A 23745-nucleotide genomic window follows, 5' to 3' on the forward strand; every position below is an offset into this window, starting at 1 on the left:
AAAATGCCACTGTCAAGTAACAAATGCTCAAAAAACAGCATGTATATAAGAAGGAAGGACCCAAGCCACGTGGAAAATTCCATCTGGGTTCAAAACCATGAATTCTAGGCCTTTGGAAGCTTCTTTAAAATCCAGTGTTTCTCTGTTGTTCCCAAGCAGTAAGGGATTGAATGCAGTGTTGTAAAATATTAATCATGCGTGTCTTGAGCACTGAGTTGAAAGGAAAAGGGAAGAGAAGGTAAGCCAAGGATACTAGAGCATAAAGTGATCAGGACAAGTTTTTGTGTGACGATGCTGTAGAAACAAAAACTGCCAGCCCAGGGACTCAGAGAAGTTGCAAGAACTCAGCACTCCTGCCCGTCACCCCCCACTTCCTGTTAATGTCCCTCACCTTCAGTTGTGGGAAGGCCAAGTTGCACAGGTTTTCCAACACAGCATTGGGTCGACGTCCCAGCTCTGCTACCTCTGACCCACCTCCAATCTTGGGCAAGCTACCGCACCTCCGTGGGCCTCACTTTTGTCACCTACAACATTAAGAAAAGAATAATCATACCTCTGAAGTTATTGACAGCACTTCTATGAGCCAGGTACGGCGTCAGGTATTTGGAGTACAGTGTTGAACAAGCCGTATAAGGCCACGTGCTCTCAGGAAGATTGCCTTCTGGGTTGGAAGACCAAAAAATAAATAAATAAGTAAACATGTAAATAATTTTATATACATGGAAAAGGACCGTGAAGACACTTATCATAGGACGATGAGACAAGAAACTGGATGGGAGGATGACTTGATACAACTGTCACAGAAGAAATGACATTTGAATAAGGAGAAGAAGCAAGACGCATATAAAATAAAAGGACAGAGCCTTCCAGGCATAAGATCAGCAAGAACAAAAGTCCAAGACAGAAATGAACTTAGGATGATCACGGAACATAAAGAAGCCCAGTGTGGCTGAAGGATAGTGAGCAGTGAGCAATAAGATTATACACCTATTAGACAATTAAGTGAAGGAGCCAAATAATGAATTCATGAAGGCAGGCTGGGTTAGAGGGTGAAAGTGGAAATACAAATTTGGCAATCACCTACTAAACACAAATCTCTGTGAAGCACCCAGTACAGTGCCTGAATACTATGATTACTGATAACCAATCTTTTCAGTCCCACTTTTCCAAGTAATTGGGTTGATACTTGCAGTAGGGAGATTGTCAGCAAACTAGAAAGCGAGAAGACAGGTTAGGGTTGAATTAGCTCAGGGAGAAAAAACATCGACGGCCAATTGCCACAAAAATAGGAGAAACTTCCTGCCATTCCGTGGTGAGGATTCTAAAGCTACGTATGAGCCTATATAACGATGTGTCCTTTATGTGCAAAACATATCCACAGTAACAGATTTCGAAGACTCTGGAATTGGGAGTTTCTTTTTTTCCTTTTTTATTTAGCGTTTACTGGGGTGACAAATGTTAGTAAAGCAACAGAGGTTTCCAATGTACACTTCTGTTATACATCATCTGTATATCTCACATTGTGTATTCACCACCCAGAGTCAGTTCTCTTTCCATCACCATATATTTGATCCCTTTTACCCTCGTCTACCACCTGCCTCCCCCCTTACCCTCTGGTAACCACTAAACTATTGTCTGTGTCTATGAGTTTTTGTTTCTTCATTTGTTTGTCCTGTTCCTTTGTTGTTTTCAGTTTTATATCCCACATATCAGTGAAATCATATGGTTCTCTACTTTTTCTGTCTGACTTATTTCCCTTAGCATAATAATCTCAAGATCCATCCACGTTGTTGCAAATGGCATTATTTCATATTTTCTTATGGCAGAATAGTGGAATTGGGAGTTTTTGTTCACCATAAGTTTCATTTAACCTTCTTTTTCAAATTTGGTAATTATTTCTCATAATAATAATATGAATTAGATACCATTACTACCCCTATTTTTTAGTAAAGAAATCTGAGGCTCAGAATAATTTATTTGCCCAAAGTGACAAGCCTTCAAATAGTTAAAATCTGGGTGTCTCTAACTCTTGAGAAGATGATCCTACCCACTGAGATATATACATGTAAATTTGCTAAATTAGCTCCTTATTTGTATTCCCCTAACTGCACTTTAAGGGTCTTTCCAGCTGAGCCTCCTATCTGGTTCTAGTATGGAATGTCTTGTACAATCATTAGTCTAGTTCTGGCATGTTCTCTGGTTTTTAAATTCACATGTTGCCTTCTGAAGGAAGCATCCAGGCACAATACTTTTCTGTGTTGATGTTAGTGGAAAACGTCCTATTCCTTAAAATGCCAAATCCTACCTGATTTAGTGAATAGGCAATCTTGTAAGCAGGATGACAATTTCCGCAACTGTCAGAATTCCAGGTTATTTTAGCAATCACCTAACTATTCTCCATCACCTATGCTATTCATTAGCTGAGGGTCTCATCTAGCTGCATTTAAAAACACACACATACACTTTATCAAATGAAGTTACTGCCACTGTTGTTATTGTTACCTCATCCACAAAACGGCTGATTCATATACTTTGAGTAAAGAATAGGAATTTTTAGGAACTTAGTCTTAAGGAATAAGAATTTTAACGATTTTAAGACAGTGAGAAGTAAAAACTCTTATACAGGTTACAGACTAACCACAACATAGGCACACACAAAAAAAGGCTAAACTATATTTAAACTTGAACTGCTTTGTCTTTTTTCTCTACCCCCATGGTTTTTTTTTGCCACCTATTTTCTGAGAAAGGGCTTCATAACAGGAAAAAAGTATGCCACATACTACATTGATTTGATTCAGCAAACTAACCAGAATTTGAATTTTTATTAGCAAGAGCCATAGGCAAAAGCAATAATACACTATACCTATCAGAGTGGTTAGTTTTATTCATGAACCCATGCTGGGATAAGAAAAAAAAAAGAAAAGAAAAAAAGCTAACTTCAAAGCATTACTGAGAGATGATTAACTCCCTAGCCACAAATGAGAATCACAAGCTACTTTGATGTGGGAGAATTTTTAGTGCCTAAATTTAAAGAAAGGATATCTACAATACAAATTTAACCATTTTTTTTAAAAATCCAATGATACACTTCTTTTGCATCTTGAAAACCAGTAATTACCTAAGGGAATAAACAAAATTGGAGCTCAGCCTCAGAAATTAAGCCTTAAATGCAAAGCATATAAACACGATTCCTCCCTCATCAGAATGCCAGCTGTAATATGTTCAGTAAGGGAACATTGTCATTGTCATTTTCTCATAGCTAGCCACTCCACAACGTACTCTGGGCATTAATCACGCTGTACACATCTTCATCTCAACAACTGAACTCAGCTGAAATCGGAGTATTATTCAAGGTACAACTAAGTGGCACATGATCGCGAAGACTACAGTTGTATAAAGGCTTGTGCCCATACAAGTCTTGGAAATCTACATTGACATTGATCTAAAATTGCTAATCTTGGAGCCCTGAGCAATCTCTATCATTTATATAGTGTACGTCACGGTCTATTTATGCACAAAAATTGAGAATCATTATTTAGTTTGCATACTTCTTAAAGATTGTGTGAAAATAGGCCATGGAATATACTGTATAAATTTCAAGAGAAAATGGAAATTACAAAGAAGAAAAGTGAGTGAATTATGTGATTTTTAAAAATAATAATGGCCGAAAGACATGGGAAAGGTGGAAGGCTGATACCATGCTTTTTAAATGGGTTTTAATATGTAAATATATCAGGTATAATATTATTTATTAAAATACTTGTATTTATCAATCTGAATACATTGAAATATCCTTAAGACCTAAATGCTATAACGTTACAATTTTCTCTTCTTTCTCCTACCAAATTGGCACATCTCTATCAATAACTACTTGAAAAAATATGCAAGGGAATCTCAAAAAGAATTACTGGGCTTCATTATGCAAGATGAAAATGCAGTTTTTAAAAAATATTCTATCTGACATTAAGTTCTGTATGCTGGTACAGCAGGTCAAAAGCCATTAACCACCTGCTGAAAATACATACTAGAAAATAAAATGTCCTTCAAAATTATTTTGCATACAGTATTCTCCAAATGAGTGAGGTTATATTGTAAATGTTTAAAATGTGATGCCTCAAAGAGAAGTACACTCACCATGCCAAAACTTAATTTCAAAATAAAATTTAATAATGGTCATATAATTTAGAACATTCACACTGGATAAACAAAGCACCATGTCTGCTATCAGAAATATGAATACATAAAATAACCAACCAGCTCAACACTATGTGGCGACTGTCGTCGCCTTTTCCAATACAAGTAACAATATGATTCCTAGGATTCTTAGGACACCCTCTCTTACCATCCTATAGTCTCCTGGGGACTGACTCAACAGTCCTTTTTGTATCTTTAAGACATTCTACAAATGTATTCACACAGAAAAAGCAAAACACCAGCCCCTGTGCTACCGCACATAAAGAATTCCCAATTCTGTCTTGTTTAACATTTTGATACTTGACAATGAAGCACATGGCTCTCTATCATTACTCTATTAATAGGTTCTATTAGCAATTATTATATAACTGGTTACTCAGCACTTTGCACAACCAGGTACTAGGCTAAGTGCTGGACACATCTTAATGCATTTAATCCTCATAACTTTATGATGTAGGTAATAGCCTCACTGTCATTTTACAAGTAAGGAAACCAAGGCACAACGAGGTTAAGTAACTTGCTCATAGTTATACAGATAGCAGGTGGCTACATTTCAATGAGGGAAACTTATAGTTGACAGACTGTAAGGTTCTGAAACTGAAGGGCAATGAAGGGAAAGAAAATGAAGCAGATGAAACTACAAGGAGAGTCAAATGAAAGGATAGAATAGAGACAAATGCTTTCTCTTTCACTATTTTCTCAAATCTTACCTGGCTGACTGTGGTGTGCTTAATAAACAAAAATAAAGAGGTAACAGAATTGTAACCAGGTTTGCAAGAGCAAAGATGATTCCTACTTAAACATTAGGAAGCTCATATTTTCTTGCCTTACTTAAAAGATGGATTTCTACTGTGGGTACCTGCAAATACCCAATCTCACTGCCAAAGCTCTAAGATGACATCTGATGCATAAACACACATTTTGGTACCATGTCAGATTGGTACCAGGCTGTAGAAACACAGATGGGTGTATAAGAGGCCTAGACTAGCATCTATAAACCTGTTCCTAACATGGATAGAGGGCAACCCTGGGAGACTGACTTTATGAAGGGTCAGTGGGGTTCTCAGACTGTTAGCTCCAGAGGTTCCAGCTACACTGGTGTTGCCCTCATTGACTTGATCCAATCTAAACTTGTTTGTAAGAAATGTTAAACTGGCTCCCCAATGTAAATACCTACTGTTCCTTCAGGGGCCCTAATCCAAAACTCTGTCATCAGATCATGAGGGGATGGGGGGGCTCTCGTGGGTGCCATTGCATGTGTGGATTTTCTTTGATTATTTAATTTAAAAAAAAGACCCTTCTCCTTTAAACACAGTATTGCAGTCCTCTAACTCTTCCAGTATAAATGATTTCAAACAAAATGCTCCTGTCAAAATGGAGACTCTAAAACATTTCAGGAAAAATGTCACTAGCTCCTCTGATCACAAGGTTGGAATTTTCTGCCACACCCAAAACCAAGAAAATCGAATCTCTGCTTTAACTGGAGGCTGTTCCTATTTGTTTTATGGATAAAGGCCAGGCGAAGCATATTATTGTGACTTCAGTCAAGAACCAAGGTCAATCACCAGATATTCTCCCACACCAACAACACAGCAGCTACAGGAATACAGATGTCCCTTATCTTTCTCACCGGGATTTTTTAAATTTGGTTTTTCCTCTCAGAGCAGCTAAGATTTCTTCCTTTGTCAGAAGGGTAACCATTAAGGAACTCACTGAGCTAATAAACAAAGAAATTAGCTAGAAAGTCTGATGTAAAAGAGATAATACACCAATAGCAATTTGTACACACAAATTAAGGCAGTAAAGAGTTGCTCTGATAAGCACTTTTAAACTGTTTGTGATATTCAAAAACTGAGCATCACTAGGATTAGAGGTCAGATACCACTTTTACACTTCTTCTTGTCTCACTTGGTTGCCACAAAACTCTGAATAATAATTTTTGACTTTTATGTAAGGATGTGCAGAGAAAGACAGCAGCAGAAAGAGGAAACACAAAAAATATCAGGCTGGGATAATTCCTCTCCCTTTCCAACCATGTTTCTGTATCCTCTTTTATTAGTCACTGTTTGGAGGAACCACCTAACACTTGTTCAATTTTGAGAAAAACCTCACAACCTAAGAGTAAACAACACAACGGAAATAGGACTTTTGAGTCTCATGAAAGATGGTGCCAGATTTGGAAACACACAGTTATCAAGCAAAACATACTAGAATTTTCATAGTTACACTTTACATGCTCAATAGATACATATTTTTTAAAGCTGATACTCTTTAATTTATTCACGTAATTTTTGATGGGGAAATAACATAACCGAATAATTATAATTTTCACTAAACTTCATATTTAATCAGAATGTCTTCAGTTTTCTATAAAAATTAAATTTTGCCTGAAAGTCTACATTGAAAAACAGAGAGATGAGGAAGAATTTGGCTAATTTAACAACATTAATAACCTCTCTCTAATTCTGCCAATTCCTTCCAGGAAAGCAGCTTTCTACCTGCCCAAATCACACCTCTGCTCCACTCCAGGCTGGGCCCCTTCCGGGCCTTCACTGAGATGAACACCCTGCCTCCTCCCGCATCTCAGTGGGACTCAGCCATCACAGTCAGTGCTGCACCATGCTGACCTTCAACAGAACGGAAATAGAAGATAACCAGTAACAGTAATTCATGTTTAATGATCATTTAAATCAGCTTTACAAAATAGGGTCTGAATGGGGTAACTGGCCAAGGATAAACAAACCACTTCAAGTACATTATAAATTCAAAAGTATTAAGCAAGTAATGAATTTTATCTAAAATTCCCCAACAAAGAGGGTCTGTGAATATGTTCAAGGAATTAAAAACAAGAAAGAAGTGTGCATTTAATTTGTTACACCAAAAATTCTTAGATAAGTATAACACAATATATTCAATATGTTTCCCATATTGCTGAGTTTAAAAGATTTTTTAATTCTAAATGTAAGAATAATCTGCTCTAACTCTAATCACTTAACAAAATCGATAAATTAATTCTGTATACAAATCTAAGATGAAAGTGTTGCTATAATTACTTAAATGTTTTCAAAATTCTTTGAAAAATCTTACTAGTTCGGTTTTTTAAATGAGAAAGGATATTACTACTATTTCACTGTTGAGCTTTAAAATAAAATCAGTACTTACCATACTTAGTATACTTAAGCATATATTTATGTATATGATATACTTAAAGTACTTAAAATACTGCACTAAACCAACTATTTTAGTTAAAGATATTCCAATAATTTCAAAGTTTTTTAAAGTTTCATTTATAAGAAGCTTTTGATTTAAGCATTAAAAACAGAAAAGCCTAGACACTTCAGATTTAATTTATGTGGATATTTAAATATGTATCTAGTACTTGTATCTTCTAGGGTTTTTAAAAGCAAATAATCAGGTGTTCTATAAAAAATTCATGAATTCAGAGAAGGTATCTCAAAGGAAGAAAGGAAAAAGTAGGACTAAGACATTATTTTAGTGCAGAAAAGAATGTATTCTGTTCCAATGAGGATCAAGACTCCTGACCATGATGCAAAAGGGTAGATTTTTTAGAGGAAAAAAATATATTTCTAGATTCCTTGATTAACACTAAACTCTACTTGACAGCACTCTTAACATATTTGTTACCCAAGAGTTTTGTGTTATTTTTTTCTAAGATGACTACAGGAAGCACATTTCCTGCTCATAATCAAAATGTCAGTGGGGGGAGACTACCATGAGCCTCAAAAACTGTGAAGCTGTATCCTGATTTACAAGAAGACTAAACCAATGGTGATGTTGTATTACAAATTCTTCACTCAACAAAATTATGGTTTGTAGGGTTCCTTTAAATAAGGAGCACCTCTGATATATTTAAAAGAGACTTCAAATTACAAAAATTAAATTACCCATCAACCTTTCATGTTAGTACACTACTCCATTCCAACTCTTCTCAATGCTAGTCAGTGGCAAATGGATGACCATGTATCTTGTTTTTTTTAAAGCATAAGGAGACTGAACACCAAGTGCCTTTAATTCAACCAAAGAGGCGAACAAGCCAAGTACTTGATAAACAGATAAAGAAAAAGGCGTGTGTAATTCCCAAGTGTCTTTTATATAAATACATTCATTTCCTGGAACTTGGTAAATACTTGTTTTGAAAGTAACCTTATAGTCTTTACACATGCCTTTTTTTACTGCTGGATTGGAAAGCAATTTATGACAATAAAGATTTCATTTACCTTTAATATTTCTCTCAGTATTATGATATGGCATTAATTTTGTCACTTCCCAGCCCCTTTAACATACACACAAAACCACATATACACACATCAATGTTAAGTTTCCTGTATCTGAAGTGAATTTCCTAAATTCCATTCATATCATGTTTAAATATAAATGATAACTTCAAAACATGGCTCTTATCACCATTCATGGAAAAAAAAGACTGGAGAGTAGCTTAAATAGTCTGCTGTAAGAAACACAATTCTATTCAATTGTCAATTTGTTACTATATTCCTTATTAGCATAAATTCAACTTCTCTCAATGTTTGCATATTGCCCAGTAAAAATGTCTATTGATGTTTTGTTTCACAATATGTGGAGCAGACCAAAATGCTGCATTTTACTTCAAGAAATTCCTGGCATGCTGATAGATAAAACTCTACAAACAAGCCATCTGAAGTTACCTAGTTATACGTATATGATATATCATAAGGCTGACTGCTTTACAACTAATTAACAGGGTACGTTTTTCTTACCTGGGGTTGAAGTAATGGAATTTACCATATCTATCTTGCATTCAGAAACAAATCCTAAATAAAGTTAAGCCATCTATCTAAAGAGGCTTTTTGTTTGTTTTTTAATTTATTTTTTTCCTTGGTAAAATTTGACAAAATGTAGAAAACAGAAAAATCTGCTAGAGAAAAAGTACAGCAGGTCTTTGAAGAAAGTTGTTTTGTTATAACATTGATAAGAAAAACATTCGATTCCTCACCAGGGCAACTGCCTATGTGGGGTTTGTGTGTTCTCTCCATGTCTGCGTGGGTTTCCTCCCACATCCCAGAGATGTGCACATTAAGTGAACTGGCATTTCTAAATTATCCCAGTCTGAGTGAGTGTGGGGTGAGTGTACCCTGCGATGGAAGGGTGTCCTGTGCAGGGTGGGTGCCTGCCTTGCACCCTGAGCTGCCAGGATAGGCTCTGGCCACCTGTGACTTTGAACTGGAATAAGCGGGTTGGAAAAGAATTCTCTTACTTATTTTTACTCATCTTTCTTAAAATGTATGGATAGCTCACATTTATTTCAATGTTTAATATTAGAAGGGTTTTGAGTCTTTATTTGGAAGTTTGGTGGTGTTTTTGTGACCAGAAATATGCTGTAGGAACTTAATTCTTGTTTATATTAATCAGCCAGTGACAAAATTGGTTTTGTTATGCATCATTTAATTCAAAGTCACAGTTTCGAAGAACTATTGATGATAGTAAGTGAGGACTTACTGTAGTTGCAAAAGAAACAACACACAAAAACAGGTTAACATCCTTAACATAATAATATGTCTTACAAATAGAAAAGAGGAATACATGTAAAAATACATATGCTCAACAATCACATACAAATGTTTATATATCACCAATGCAAATTAAAATAAATGATCATGATTCTTCATTTCTCCAACTGGCTGTTAAAAAAACCTAAAAACCTAATTCTGGGATGGGCAATGGGTGTTCAGAAGACCATTACAAAAGTATAAACCTGCAGAGTCTTTCTGACAAACAATTTGGCATATATGTATTAAATGCTTTTTAAAATGTTCATATCCTTTTATTTAATTTTACTTTTAGGGGTTTGTTTTAAGAAAATAAATATAGACAAAAGATTAACTTAAAAGTATTTTCATCGTAGTGCCATTTATAAAAGAAAAAAATTTTTTTTTCTAAAATCCCAGTAATAGAGGATTAGTACAGGCATCCGGCATAAGATGAAAGGCAATACAGCTACTTAGGAAGCAGTTGTAAAAGGATATTTAGTATCAGAAGAAAATGGTCACTATTTAATGCTCAGTGAAAAAAATTTCAGGTTATAAAATAGAATGATCATTATGATCCCAATTTTATGTCTACTGGTTTGGATTTGTTTGTGTGTGTGCATATATGCATGGACAGAGCAGTAGATTTTCTGACATGCAAAAAAAAAAAAAAAAGGTATCAGTGTTTATCTCTGACTGGTAAAATATCCCTGAGTGGGTAACTTTCAAAATATTGTCATTTTCATGCTTCTTTCTGTAATTGCCAATATATCATAATAAACAAATATAATTTAAGAAACAATGGAGAGAAAATATAATTATTCAGAAAAATAAAACTGTGTAACTTCTTACAAAGGCAATACTCGAAATAACACTGGAATAACACTGGTTATATATAATAAAGCAATAACACTGCTCAAAACAATGAAAATAATGTTTCTATAAGAGGCTGAAATTGACTCCTTGACTGCAGAAATGAAGAGAGTAGCATCACTTTTTCACCTAGCAAAAGAGTTCATATGAAGAAGAATTATGTAACTTAATACTACACTACTTAATAGATTTCCTACTACACCACTCTGATATATTCCCAGGGTAATAGTCAAATCGACAGATAAGAATCAGAGGCTTAGGTACAGGGAACATTTTCTAAGATATAACACATGTTAGGCAACAAAACAAGTCTCAACAAATTTAAGAAGACTGAAATCATATCAAGCATCTTTTCTGATCACAATAGTTATGAAAACATAAATCGATTACAAGAAGAAAACTGAAAAACACACAAATAATGTAGGTTAAATGACATGCTTCTAAACAATGAGACAAAATAAAATGAAAACACAACAATCCAAAATCTGTGGGACATAACCAAAGCAGTTCTATGAGGAAAATTCACAGCAATACAGGTCTACTTCAACAAACAAGAAAAATCTCAAATAAGCAATCTAACCTCATATCTAAAGGAAATAAAAAAAGAAGAATGAACAAAGCCCAAAGTGAGTAGAAGGTAGGAAACAATAAAGATCGGAGCAGAAATAAATAGAGTATAAAAAAGAATATAAAAGATCAATGATACCAAGAGTTGGTTCTTTGAAAAGATAAACAAAATCAATAAATCTTTAACCAGAATCATCAAGAAAAAAAGAGACATGGGCCGGCCCGGTGGCTCAGGTGTTTGAAGCGCCGTGCTCCTAACGCCAAGGTCGCCAGTTCGATTCCCACATGGCCAGTGAGCTGCACCCTCTACAGTTAAGATTGTGAACAACAGCTCTCCCTGAAGTTGAGCTGCTGTGAGCCACCATGGGCTGCCAGGGCTGTTGAGTGCTGCTGTGGGCTGCTGAGTGAGGCCGCTGGCTACCGTGTGCTGCCATGAGTGGCTAACCCATGACTGGTGACTGACTGCCTCAGCAGGGGGGTCGCGCAATGCTCATAATACCAGCATGGGTCAGGGAACCGTGTCCTACACAACTAGACTGAGAAAGAACGGCATGAACCTGAGTGGGGGAGGGGGAAGACGGAAGAAGGGGGGGAAAAAAGAGAGTACTCAAATAAATAAAAATCAGAAATGAAAGAGAAGTGACAACTGAAATCGCAGAAATGCAAAGGATTATAAGAAAATACTACTAACAATTATATGCCAACCAATTAGACAATCTGGAAGAAATGGATTAATTCCTAGAAACATATTCAAGAAGAAACAGAAAATCTGAACAGATTGATAACTACAAACAAAATCAAATCAATAATAAACAACTCCCAACAAACAAACGTTCTGGACCAGATGGCTTCACAGGTGAATTTTACCAAACATTCAAAGAAAAATTAACATCTATTCTGCTCAAACAATTCCAAAAAATTCAAGAGGGGGGACTCCTAAACTCATTTTACAAGGCCACCATTACCCTGATTCCAAAACCAAAGACATTACAAAAAAAGAGAAAATGATAGGCCAATATCCCTGACAAACATAGATGCAAAAATGCTCAACAAAGACCAAATTCAGCAATACATTAAAAAGAATACACACCGTTATCAAGTGAGATTTACTCCTGGGATGCAAGGTTGGTTTAATATCTGCACATCTATTAATGGAAAAACAAAATGAAGGATAAAAGTCATGTGATACCATAGATGCCAAAAAAACATGTGACAAAATCCAGCATTGATTTATGATCAAAGCTCTCAGCAAAGTGGGAATAGAGGGAATATACCACAACATAATAAAGGCCATATATGACAAGCCCACAGCTAACATCATACTCAACAGTGAAAAGCTAAAAACATTTCCCTTAAGATCAGGGAACAACACAAGGATGTCCACTTTTACCACTTCTATACAATATTTTATCAGAAGTCCTAGCCACAGTAATCATACAAGAGAAATAAAAGGCATCCAAGCCAGAAAGGAAAAAGTAAAACAGTCGTTATTTGCAGATGACATGATACTATATAGAGAGAACGCTAAAGATTCCATCAAAAAAATTATTAGAACTGATAAATGAATTCAGCCAAGTAGCAGGATATGAAATTAATATTCAGAAATCAGTTACATTTTATACACCAATAACAAACTATCAGAAAGAGAAACTAAGAAAACAATGCCATTTACAACTGTATCAAAAATAAATAAATAAAATACCCAGAAATAAATTTAACTAAGGAGGTAAAAGACCTATACTCAGAAAATTATAAGACACTGAAGAAAGAAACTGAAGACACAAATAAATAGAAGTGCACATGGACAGGAAGAATTAACATCATTAAAATGTCCTTACTATCCAAAGTAATATATAGACGCAATGCAATCTCTACCAAAACACCAATGGCATTTTTCACAGAACTAGAACAAATAATTGTAAAATGTACATGGAACCACAAAGACCCCAAACAGCCAAAGCAATCTTGAGAAAGAACCAGACACATAGATCAATGGAACAGAATAGAGAACCTAGAAATAAACCCACACCTATATGACTAATTTATGACAAAGAAGGAAAAAATATACAGTGGGGTAAAGAAAGCCTCTTCAATAAATGGTGTTAGGAAAACTGGACAGACACATGGAAAAGAATGAAACTGAATCACCTTCTTATACTATACAGAAAAATAAAGCCAAAGAGGATTAAAGACTTAAATATAAGACCCAAAACCATACAACCCCTAGAAGAAATATAGTTAGTAAACTCTTTGACATCGTTGTCAGCAATAGTTTTTTTTTGGATATGCACCCTTGGGAAGGGAACCAAAAGAGAAGAATAAACAAATGGGACTACATCAAACTAAAGAGTTTTTGCACAGCAAAGGAAACCATCAACAAAACAAAAGGATGACCTACTAAATGGTAGAAGGTATTCAACAATGATATATCCAATAAATCCAATAAGAGGTTAAGATCTATAGTATATAAGGAACTCATGTGAAAAGATGCTCAACATCAGGAATCACCAAGGAAATGCAAATTAAAACCACAATGAGATATCACTTTACACCTGTCATAATGGCTACAATTAATAAGTCAACAAACAACAAATGTCGCTAAGGATGTAGAGAAAAGGGAACCTTTGTGCACAGTTGGTGGGATTGTAAATTGGTGCAGCCACTATGGAAAAAGAGTATGGAGGCTCCACAAAAATTAAAAATAGAACTGCCATATAACCCAGTAATTCCATTTCTGGGTATTTATCTGAAAAAACCCCAGTACTCTTATTTGAAAAGATATATGTACTCCTATGTTCACTGCAGCATTATTTAAAATAGCCAAGATATAGAAGCAACCTAAATGTCCATTGATAGACAAATGGATAAAAAAGATTCGGTTCCTATACATAATGGAATATTAATTGGCTATATAAAAAGAATGAAATCTTGCCATTTGTGACAACATGGATGGACCTAGAGGAGATTATGCTAAATGAAATAAGTCAGACAGAGAAAGACAAATACCACATGATTTCACTTATATGTGAAATCTAAGAAAATTCATGAAAAAGTAGAAGAGAAACAAATTCATAGAATCAGAGAACTTTTGATGGTTGCCAGATGGGAGGGGTGTTTGACAGATGGTTGAAAAGAAGAAGGGATTAAGATATACAAATTACCAGTTATAGAAACAGACATGTGGATGGAAAGTACAGCATAGGGAATATAGTCAATAACATTGTAATAACTATGTGTGATGTTAGAGGATAACAGACTTATCAAGGTGATCATTTTATAAGTTACATAAATGTCTAATCACTACGTATGTTGTACACCTGAAACTATTATAATATTGCATGTCAACTGTAATTGAAATATAAAAAAAAGTTTTTTAAGAAAGAAAAAACTGCCACCTACAAATTAATGAACTAATTAATTAATTACTGTGCTTTTCATATCTATGACTCAAAGGTATGTCTCCTGATAATGCCAGAGCTAGCCATCTTTTCTCCAGCAAAGTCATTGCTCTTTGGTCATGTCATCCATAAATATTCTTGTTCCCCAAACCTTCTAGTCTCTGCCCTTGAGTGTCAAACTCCCAGGCACTTAATCACCAAACCATTCTATTCTTGTAGCGGATATGTATGTTCTCCTCCAACTATTGACCCATTTTTATCACCCACTTCTAGATAACACATACATATTTTAATAACACCACCACAGTGCTCACAATCTTGCTGTTAAACTAATAGTTGCTTAATGGAAAGATACCAGCCAAATGGAATAAGGTATTTCAAACAAGGCAGTATGTTTCAGATGAAATTATAACCCTCTCTCAACAGAATATTTAATTTTGTACCATCAGAAAACAGTTCACCCACAATACAGATATTTCCATCTGTTACTCAGTGGTGGGATTCCACTATATTATTTAAAAAAAAAATTAATGTGTGAGGGTTCTACCTACATGAATATGTGTTTTTGTTTTTTTAATTAGCTAAAGGTAAGTCAGGCAGTTCACTGTTGTTAGTAGAAATATACAATCTAGAGACACAAAGTCACCATTTTCAAATTCCTAACTGTGAATTACTCACCACTTGAGAAGAGAAATGTAGTTTCTATCAAAAAGAAAGAGAGTTATTATGCCTTGCATACAATCCATAATTTTAAGACACCAGTGGCATGATGAAGTTATTAAAGTCTTTCTGACAAAGCAAAGACCATAATAATTCACTGCCACCTTCATCAAAGCTGGTGAGTTATGGAGTGTATGAAGGGTAATTACCCTTCAAGTAAAGTATGTAGACAGCTTCTTATTATAAATTTTTATCTTTGATACATAAATTGTCATACTTTGTTAACAAACAATTTAAAGCAGGATGAATTATGTGATTAAATTACAAAAGAAAATTACTTCATAGCTGTTCATTTCTCGTCCATCAAATCCATGATTTCTGATACTAGGGTCCAGTGATTGGTACTGAAGTGAATCAGAGTTGTGGAAGTGCAAATTAAGTGAAATAGGACTTTCCTCAAGTATTACAATTTTTACAGAGAGGAAGAGCAAAAGATTTTTCACAAATGTGATACAATTTTACTTCTTAAATCCAAAGCTAATAAATCTATTTTACCAAATCTGTCAACAATGGCAGTAGCAACCTTGAAATAGGCATAATATACATATCATTTAACAAATCCCAACTAATGCACTCACTATACATGCTAACTCATGACTTAGAGAATTCCAATTCCTTAGATGGGCGGGGAGTGGGGGGGCTATAAATAAATATTGGAAATACCCAATTATTTCCAGAGAATGTCCAACATTAGTTTTTATCTCTGTAAAGCCTTACATATTTCCATTCAGTCACCAAGGAACCCACACTCTAAAAGAGCTCCTGAGCCCAGGAAGTTTATCCCAACCACGGGTCACTCGCAGAACAAGCACTCCCAAGTAGCAAAGATAATGTCAGCTACTATATTTAGAACTGCCGGGACATATGCCCCAATTGCAAGGCTGTATGGGTCTGACCGGCCCCGAGACATACAAATACCCACAACCACATCTATCCCTCTTCTGCCAGCTCCACCCCGCAACGGAATGAAACAGGTTGAAAAATGTGAATTGTAAAACTATTTTGAGGATACGTAAAATATTAAAGATGAAGCATTTCTCCCTGGTCTATACCCCAGCATAATGATTTCTAAACTAAGGAGATTTTAAGTGAACAATCAGATCACAATCATTGAAGAGTGATAATGACCAGTCTTAATTTACAAATTTCAGGCAGAAGAGTGAGATCATTATCTGCTTCCAGAGGTGCTACCTTCTTCTCATTGTCCTGTAAGAGTCAAAAGGATCAGCTGTGAATTATCATTATTATTACTAATTATAATCACCATTCTTTTACATAACTTTTGAAGTAGAAATTGTTAACGATACATTCTTGACCTTTATACTATGCATCCAAAGACTAGTAATTTATTTATTCCTATTCAGAGTAAATTATGATTTGCTACTGACTATGCTCAGAATGAGGATTAATGAAATAAGATTTAAAATTGTAAAGAATTTGGAGCTTAGTTCCTCCTGGCCTCCAACTTGGAGCTACAAAACTAGAATGTGTCTAAACTGAAAGGAAACTTTTAATTTCTACCTATTTAGAAATTATACTCCATTTTTGGTACACATTCACATTTTCTCCATGAATGATTGAGAATTTAATTCCTAGAAATCCGCTGTTTTGTAATTGTTCCCTTCAATGTTCAGAAGTTCATAAACAGCTATAAATAGCATAAGACTTACAAATTGCGAATAGCAACAATTTAGAAAATAAAACTAAGTAGAAAGTGAGAAAAATGGTTTGCTGTATTAATAAGAGCTTACATTTAATAATTACTAACTAAATGCTGGGCACTTTTCACAGTATGTTTTACAAGAATCAACTCATTCAATGTTTACAAAAACCCTATCAAATGGGTAATATTAATCTAGCCATTTTGTAGATGAGGAAACCAAAACACACAGAGTTGAAGTAACATGTCCAACATCACACCTCCTGTAAGGGGTGGAACTCAGTCTGGCTCCAGAACCTGTAGATTTAACCATGACACAAAATTGCCTCCTTTAACAGCTTCAGTGAAACATTTATTCTTGTTTTCCCCATCTCAGTTTTTTCTCTGAAAATGAATGTGTTTAGTATACACTTGACTCAAGAGTGAAATAGTTAAGTTTACAAAAAGTAACTTTTGTTTTACTGTAATTGTGCTAACACATTCTACACAGATTCTATTAATTACCAAAAATAACTTCAGTACTCATCTGGTGTCACTTCGTAGATTGTGCAGATGCCTGACCACTGTGCTGTACACTTGAAGCTGAAGTACAATAATACTGAATGTCAACTATAATTAAATATATATGTATATATTTATTTAATATATATATATATATTTTTCCCCCCCACCAGATATAAAGTACAGCATAGGGAATATAATCAATGGTATAGTAACAGCTATATATGACGTCAGAGGGTAGTAGACTTGCGGGGGGTGGTTATCCCTTTGTGAGGTGTGTAACTGTCTAAACATTATGTTGTTTCATACACCTGAAATTAATATAAAAAAATAAACAAAATTAAACAAAAAAATAAAAAATAACCTCCCAAAATAACTTCATATAAATGATCCACCATAAGAGATTATAGATTTGTTTAAAGTTCATCATCTTTGGCTCGATATAAAATGAAATGAACATATTTTAAAATAAATTATTTAATATATATATGTAACCATATATATATATATATATATATATATATATATATATATATATGTAACCAATCACTTGAATAAATGATGTTAAAAATGTAAATATTATGGTGAGAACTGCCAATGCTACACCCCAGTACCCATTTGCTTTAAAAGTTCTAGGCAAGACATCTCTTGGATGCTTAAGGCCACCTCATAGTATTCAATTATCTTTATTGTTTCCCCGAAGCCTATACTTTCTAAAGACATTTCTGCCTTATTTAATGACATCACTTAATCACCCAGAAAGAAACTTCACATTTTCTTTGACCCCATTCTCCCCTTCAACCCCCTCAATCCAATCAGTCACAAAATTCCAGTAATTCTATCTCTGAAACGTCTCCTGAATCTATCACCTCCCTTCTTTCCTAGTATATACACTGCTCTAGCTCTTCACCCCATCTTCTTACCCCCACGATCCTATAAAGGTACCAGCTTCTAACAGGTTGCCTTATCCTCTGGTGTGTTCCTTATTTAATTAAGCCCCCACACCAGAGCTCTCTTCTGAAACACAAAAGTTTTAAAAGCTTTCAACAGTTTCCAATAATGTATAGTAGAGGTTCCAAACTTAAGAGTGTATTAGATTCACCCAGAGGGCTTGTTAAAACAAACCCTGATTGCTGGGGGAACGTCTCCTACTTTGCCCATCAGCAGGATTAGTATGGGGGCCAAGAATCTGCGTTTCCTCCAAGTTCCTAGTTGCTGGGAATGCTGCTGGGAAACTTCAGTTTCTCAGCCAGTGCTGTGCATTAAAACTACTTGGGAAAGTTTTATAAAATGTCCTGCGAAACCCTAAACCGATTGCATGTAGGCATTGATTTTCGTTTTTTAATCCTCCAGGTGATATTGATTTACAGGCAGTATTATGTACTTGAAATTTGCTAAGAGGGTAGACCTTAAGTCTTCTCAACACACACACACACACACACACACACACACACACACACACACACACACACACTGGAACTATATGAGGGAATGACTATGTTCATTAGCTTGATTCCCGTGATTATTTTACAACACATACAGATAGCAAAACATCACACTGTACACCTTATATACATTTTTATTAGTCAATTATAACTCAACAAAGCTGACAAAACAGCAAATTTAGCCAGGTGTCCTTTATTTTTATTTGCAAAATCTGGCAACCCTACCCACATTTTCATTTCAAACTGGGCCCAACAAATTATGTAATTGATCCTAATCACGAAAGCAAATTTAAACACTCACTTCATAAAGAAATGGATGAGTTAAGATATGACATCAGCTGAGATCATACTGAATGAAAGCTTTCTTACTTTTTATTTCAGCATCTTCCTTTCCTGCCCTCTCGCCACACACACCCCCCAAAAAAATACCCTGATATACAACTTTCCTGCCAAGTTTCCAACTGTTAGGAGTGCAAAGTGGTGCTGCCAACTAGGAAATAAGAACATGAAAAAGGAAGCCCATTAGAGATTCAGATACAACCAACAATGTGGAGAATGTAACAGGAAAGAAAACATAAAAAAGATTTTTCACAGAAACACAATTTCTTTAAAAAAACACACACAAAAAAGCTAAGTGGAAAAAGAAGCCAACGTGTTGCCTGTACCAATATCACTGGTAATAAATAAAATTATGGGTGGGGGGGTAAAGAGGGACTGCTGAGAACACAGAACTTAACTGATTCTGCCTTTTCTACTACCTGGAATTTAACATCCTAATATTGACTTTGGAAATATTTCTAAACCCTGTGATGCTATTTTCAGTTTTAAATATTATGTTTAAAAGGTCTGCATCTACTTTTCAATAAATACGGATGTTTTTCCTTCAAGTGTTTTCTGAAATGAGGGTTGGATTTTTTTTTATAGCTGTCAATCAAATATATTATTTGCGTCTACTTCAAACTCATTTTGCAATAAAGGATTTCAAAATCTTCTCTGTTCCCTCTGGGGGAATAACAAAGGGCGAAACAAACAAGGAAGATAACTTTATATAATTCTTTCATTTCAGATCCTGGTTCCTTCCTGCTATGAACTTCATGCCGGAGTTCTGCTTCACTGTGCTTCAAATAGGTACAAGATGAAAGAAGCTCTTATATCCTATACAGACCAAGTTCACCTTTGGTGTAAATGTTGGAGAAGGATGAGGAATGATTTAATCTGAAAACATTCAGGTTTGAAATTCTCCAAATGTTTAGGGAAATCAATTTCACAAGCAGGATATAACAGCAATCTATCCTTCACCAGTTCGTTCTACGCTTAAGGCTTAACGCAAGTAGACCGGAGCAGGTAATGGACATGAGCAGCTGAAGGCCTGTCTTCAGACCCCAGCTCAGCCACTTATGAACCCTACAACCTTGAGCAAGTTTCTTAGGCTCTTGGTACCTCATCTACATAATGGGGATGGATGTTAATTACAGTATCTATTCCATAGGGTCATTGTAAGAATTAAAATGTACAGTTCTTAGAAAAATGCCTAGGCCACAAAAGCACCATGGAAGTGATATTATATTAGTGTGAAAAATATTTCTGGGTTTGATCTATGGAAGCCAATCCCTATGTACACTAGTTAAGCTTGTCACTTATTCTTCCTGGTATGCATACTGGAACTCCAAGTTTTAAAGAAAAGTATTATTTTGTCTTATATTTCTTATCAAGAGTCAGAGCTTGCAGAAAGCCACAACTATTTTACAAATATAGTCTGGCTGAGAAGCACTGTAATGTACACAGAGAAGTGCAGGGGACCCCCAAGATACGGATTAATGTCCTGAGTCACAGTTAGCATTTAATTCTTTTCTCATATGTGACACGAGAAGCTACACATTGAATTGCTAAGATTTCTTGCAGAACTAAAATTCTGATTTTTGTAACCTTTACCACTAACGCTGAACTTGTCAAAAAGAAGTAGGTGAACTCCTACTTATCACAGGGCCTTTGGGGGCAGTTTGTCTTGAAATCGTCATTCCCTATGTGCTCATACTAGAAAATGTGTCACCCTATACTGTACATACCTCCCACCCCTCAAAGTCAGGCAATAAAATAATGCCAACGTTAAAAGACCAGTGCAACAAGAATGAGGAATTAGTAAACGCTTCCATTATTAGCTGAGCCTGGCAGAAAAATTAATATTATCCATTAGCATGGTATGCGATGTTTTTATATTAACGAATGTTACATAATACTAGTGACAGGTTTTTGGAGTTGGTAGAAAACCACAGAGTAGTGCTTCTCAACCTGGGGCAATTTTACCCGCAGGAGACATTTGGCAATGTCTGGAGCCATTTTTGTGGATCAGTAGGGGTGTACACTTGCATCAAGTGGGTAGAAGCCGGAGATACTGCTAAACATCTTCCAATGAACAGGGCAGCCTCACACAACAAAGAATTCCCTGACCCAAAATGTTAGAAGTCTAAAGTTGAGAAACACTACCCTACAGCAATAGTTTTCCGTGGGGGAAGTACTGCCCCTGAGGAGGCGGTTCGGAAATCTGGTCATCAGGGTTGGAGTGGGGTGAGGGCTCCTGGCATTAGTTATTTGACAGTGGGCCAGAGATCCATCATGCAACATGCAACACAATCCTTCTTACTGAAGTACTATGCCACATCCTATTTAACTTTCAAATGTTCCATGAACCAAATAGGTGATAAACCTGTTTCTGGTTATCTAAGCCTAGAATCTAATTCCATTTTACATACAAACACAAAAAACTTTTTGCATGGTTTCAAAACTTCTATGTTTAGAAAATGAAACTGTAAATCAAGAAAAGACAGTATTTTGTTTCATTTGGAACTGTGCCAAAAGTTGCTTATGATTCTGGAAAGATACCATCATCAGCAACAATGCCATTCATAGTATCTGAGTGGTCGATACAACAGACGTAGATCTGCATTTGCAGCCATCACATACACTGTTATTCGACACATAGGCACAAGCTTCTGAATATACTTCATTACATCTTCCTGCAAAGTATCGCTCAGCATTTACATATTAAAAGAGATAAGATTGTATTGTAAACTACTTGATTTGTATGGCTTTGAGGTTACAGTTAAGGATTACATTTTTTAATCATGCATGTAGTCAGTTTATAGAGCATACGAGTATATGAATTTCATTTCATGGCTAGAAAGAGGGCACTACAAAGCATATGTTCTAAAAACAAAACAAAAACAAAAAGAGGCATTGGGTACAACAGGGTTGAGAATCTTTGCTGTAGATTACTTCATTCAATTCCTTCATTTTATTGAAGTCAGGTTGGAGGCCCAGGGAGGAGCCCAGCATCCTGGATGGCAAGTTCAGGAGGTTTCCATAACAGGTCATGCTCTTCTAGTCTGATCTTAGACCCATGCTGTCAATAGATCTCTGAGTATGAGGGACTGCCTGATTCAAATTCACACAAAGTATTCCCTCCAAACACATACTGTAAGACTGACCTTACAGCATCAACATATAAAATATTACCATGGGAACCATGACAAGGACAAACTGGAAAAAATTGTCATTGCCAACCCATCGGAAAACTAAGCTTCATGCATTTGGTTGTCTATGCAATCTTCCACATAAAGCGAATGAAATGGGAATGACTCATTTCAGAGGTTTCTAATTTGGCCAGATTAAATCACCACAGGTCTAGAATTTCCTCTAGAACAAAATGCCACAGGCCAGACGTTGGAAGGAAACAATAACAATAATCTACTTGAGCAGTCCCACAACTCATTTTATTCATCATATGGGGTCCAGTTTTCATTTCACTCTAAATGCCAGGGAGACCAAATGCCTGTTTTGATTACTCTGACTCTTTAATATGATTTTGGGTAATATTACAATCTCCTTCCTGAAACCTTAATTTTCCCTCTTGTTTACCTGTAAGGCAAACATTAATTGAGTGCTTCTTGTTTAAAACACTGTACACAATGCTCTGGGGAATTACAAAGTGGAAGGCAAACTGTCTGCCTTTGACAATGTTAACCCCTAAAAGAGGAGACAGACTATAAACATATGAACACAAGCGCAGGGCAAAATCAAGGAGACTGCAAAAGAGAATTTATGCAAGTATTAAAAGGGAAGACATAGCAAATCTTAACAAATGAAAACATATGGGGAGCTGAGAAGCCGGAAGGCAATCCTCCCAAGTCTCCTTTTTAATTTTTTGTGTTGCAGGCTTTCTTTCTCCTTTGAACTCTTTGTATCTAGTGGGGGTTGGGGGGACAGGGTCCAAGAGGTCTTACTGGATATCCAGTCTGCTTACCCCAAATTGGCACAATACCATTCAAGTCTTAAGTCACAATTAACACAGTTCTGCCTGCAGAAGAAATGACTACAGGCCTCTCAAGGGCAGACAGAAATTTGGCAAATGCCCTTTCATTTTCAGCACCACAGAAGAAATGAACAGAACTGTCCCGCATTAATCTCTAATCTAGCAAAACAGCTTTTCTCTGTCTTTTTAATTTCTATCTATAAAAATGGAGAAAGATAACTTCAATGACCTCTGTTTTGTCAGGGACACTAAAAAGGAGTTTAAACCAATACACTCTATTTCTGAGGGAAAATAAAAGACTGCTACACAGTAAAGTGAGCTCAGGAACTGACAGCGACATTCTCTGTTCCTTGCATATTCAAATATATATCATTTAACTCTTAGCTAAAAGGAGATTTTCATAATGTGCATTTTACACACCAATTCCTTCTGGGAAGAAAAAGCCTCATTTGATGTAGTTTTTAAATTTTCTAGTAGAATCAGATTTCGCACCTAACTCAGACAATTAGGTCACTATTTTCAGAAACCATCTGATTTTTCTCCATCTATTCAG

The 23745-nt window shown here is 35.6% G+C and overlaps 1 protein-coding gene across 37 annotated transcripts in view; it reads right to left on the reverse strand.

Moving 5' to 3' along the window:
• PAM (peptidylglycine alpha-amidating monooxygenase) overlaps positions 1-23745 on the reverse strand; it is a 260955-nt gene that overhangs the window by 218285 nt on the left and 18925 nt on the right. For all 37 annotated transcript variants that reach the window (XM_074328672.1, XM_074328669.1, XM_074328654.1 and 34 more), the window contains exon 2: positions 392-524. The gene's annotated coding sequence lies outside the window, so the exon portion shown is untranslated. The remainder of the gene's footprint in view (positions 1-391; positions 525-23745) is intronic.

The sequence above is a fragment of the Rhinolophus sinicus genome, linkage group LG03 (genome assembly GCF_036562045.2).
Source record: "Rhinolophus sinicus isolate RSC01 linkage group LG03, ASM3656204v1, whole genome shotgun sequence".
Taxonomy (NCBI): Eukaryota; Metazoa; Chordata; class Mammalia; order Chiroptera; family Rhinolophidae; genus Rhinolophus; species Rhinolophus sinicus.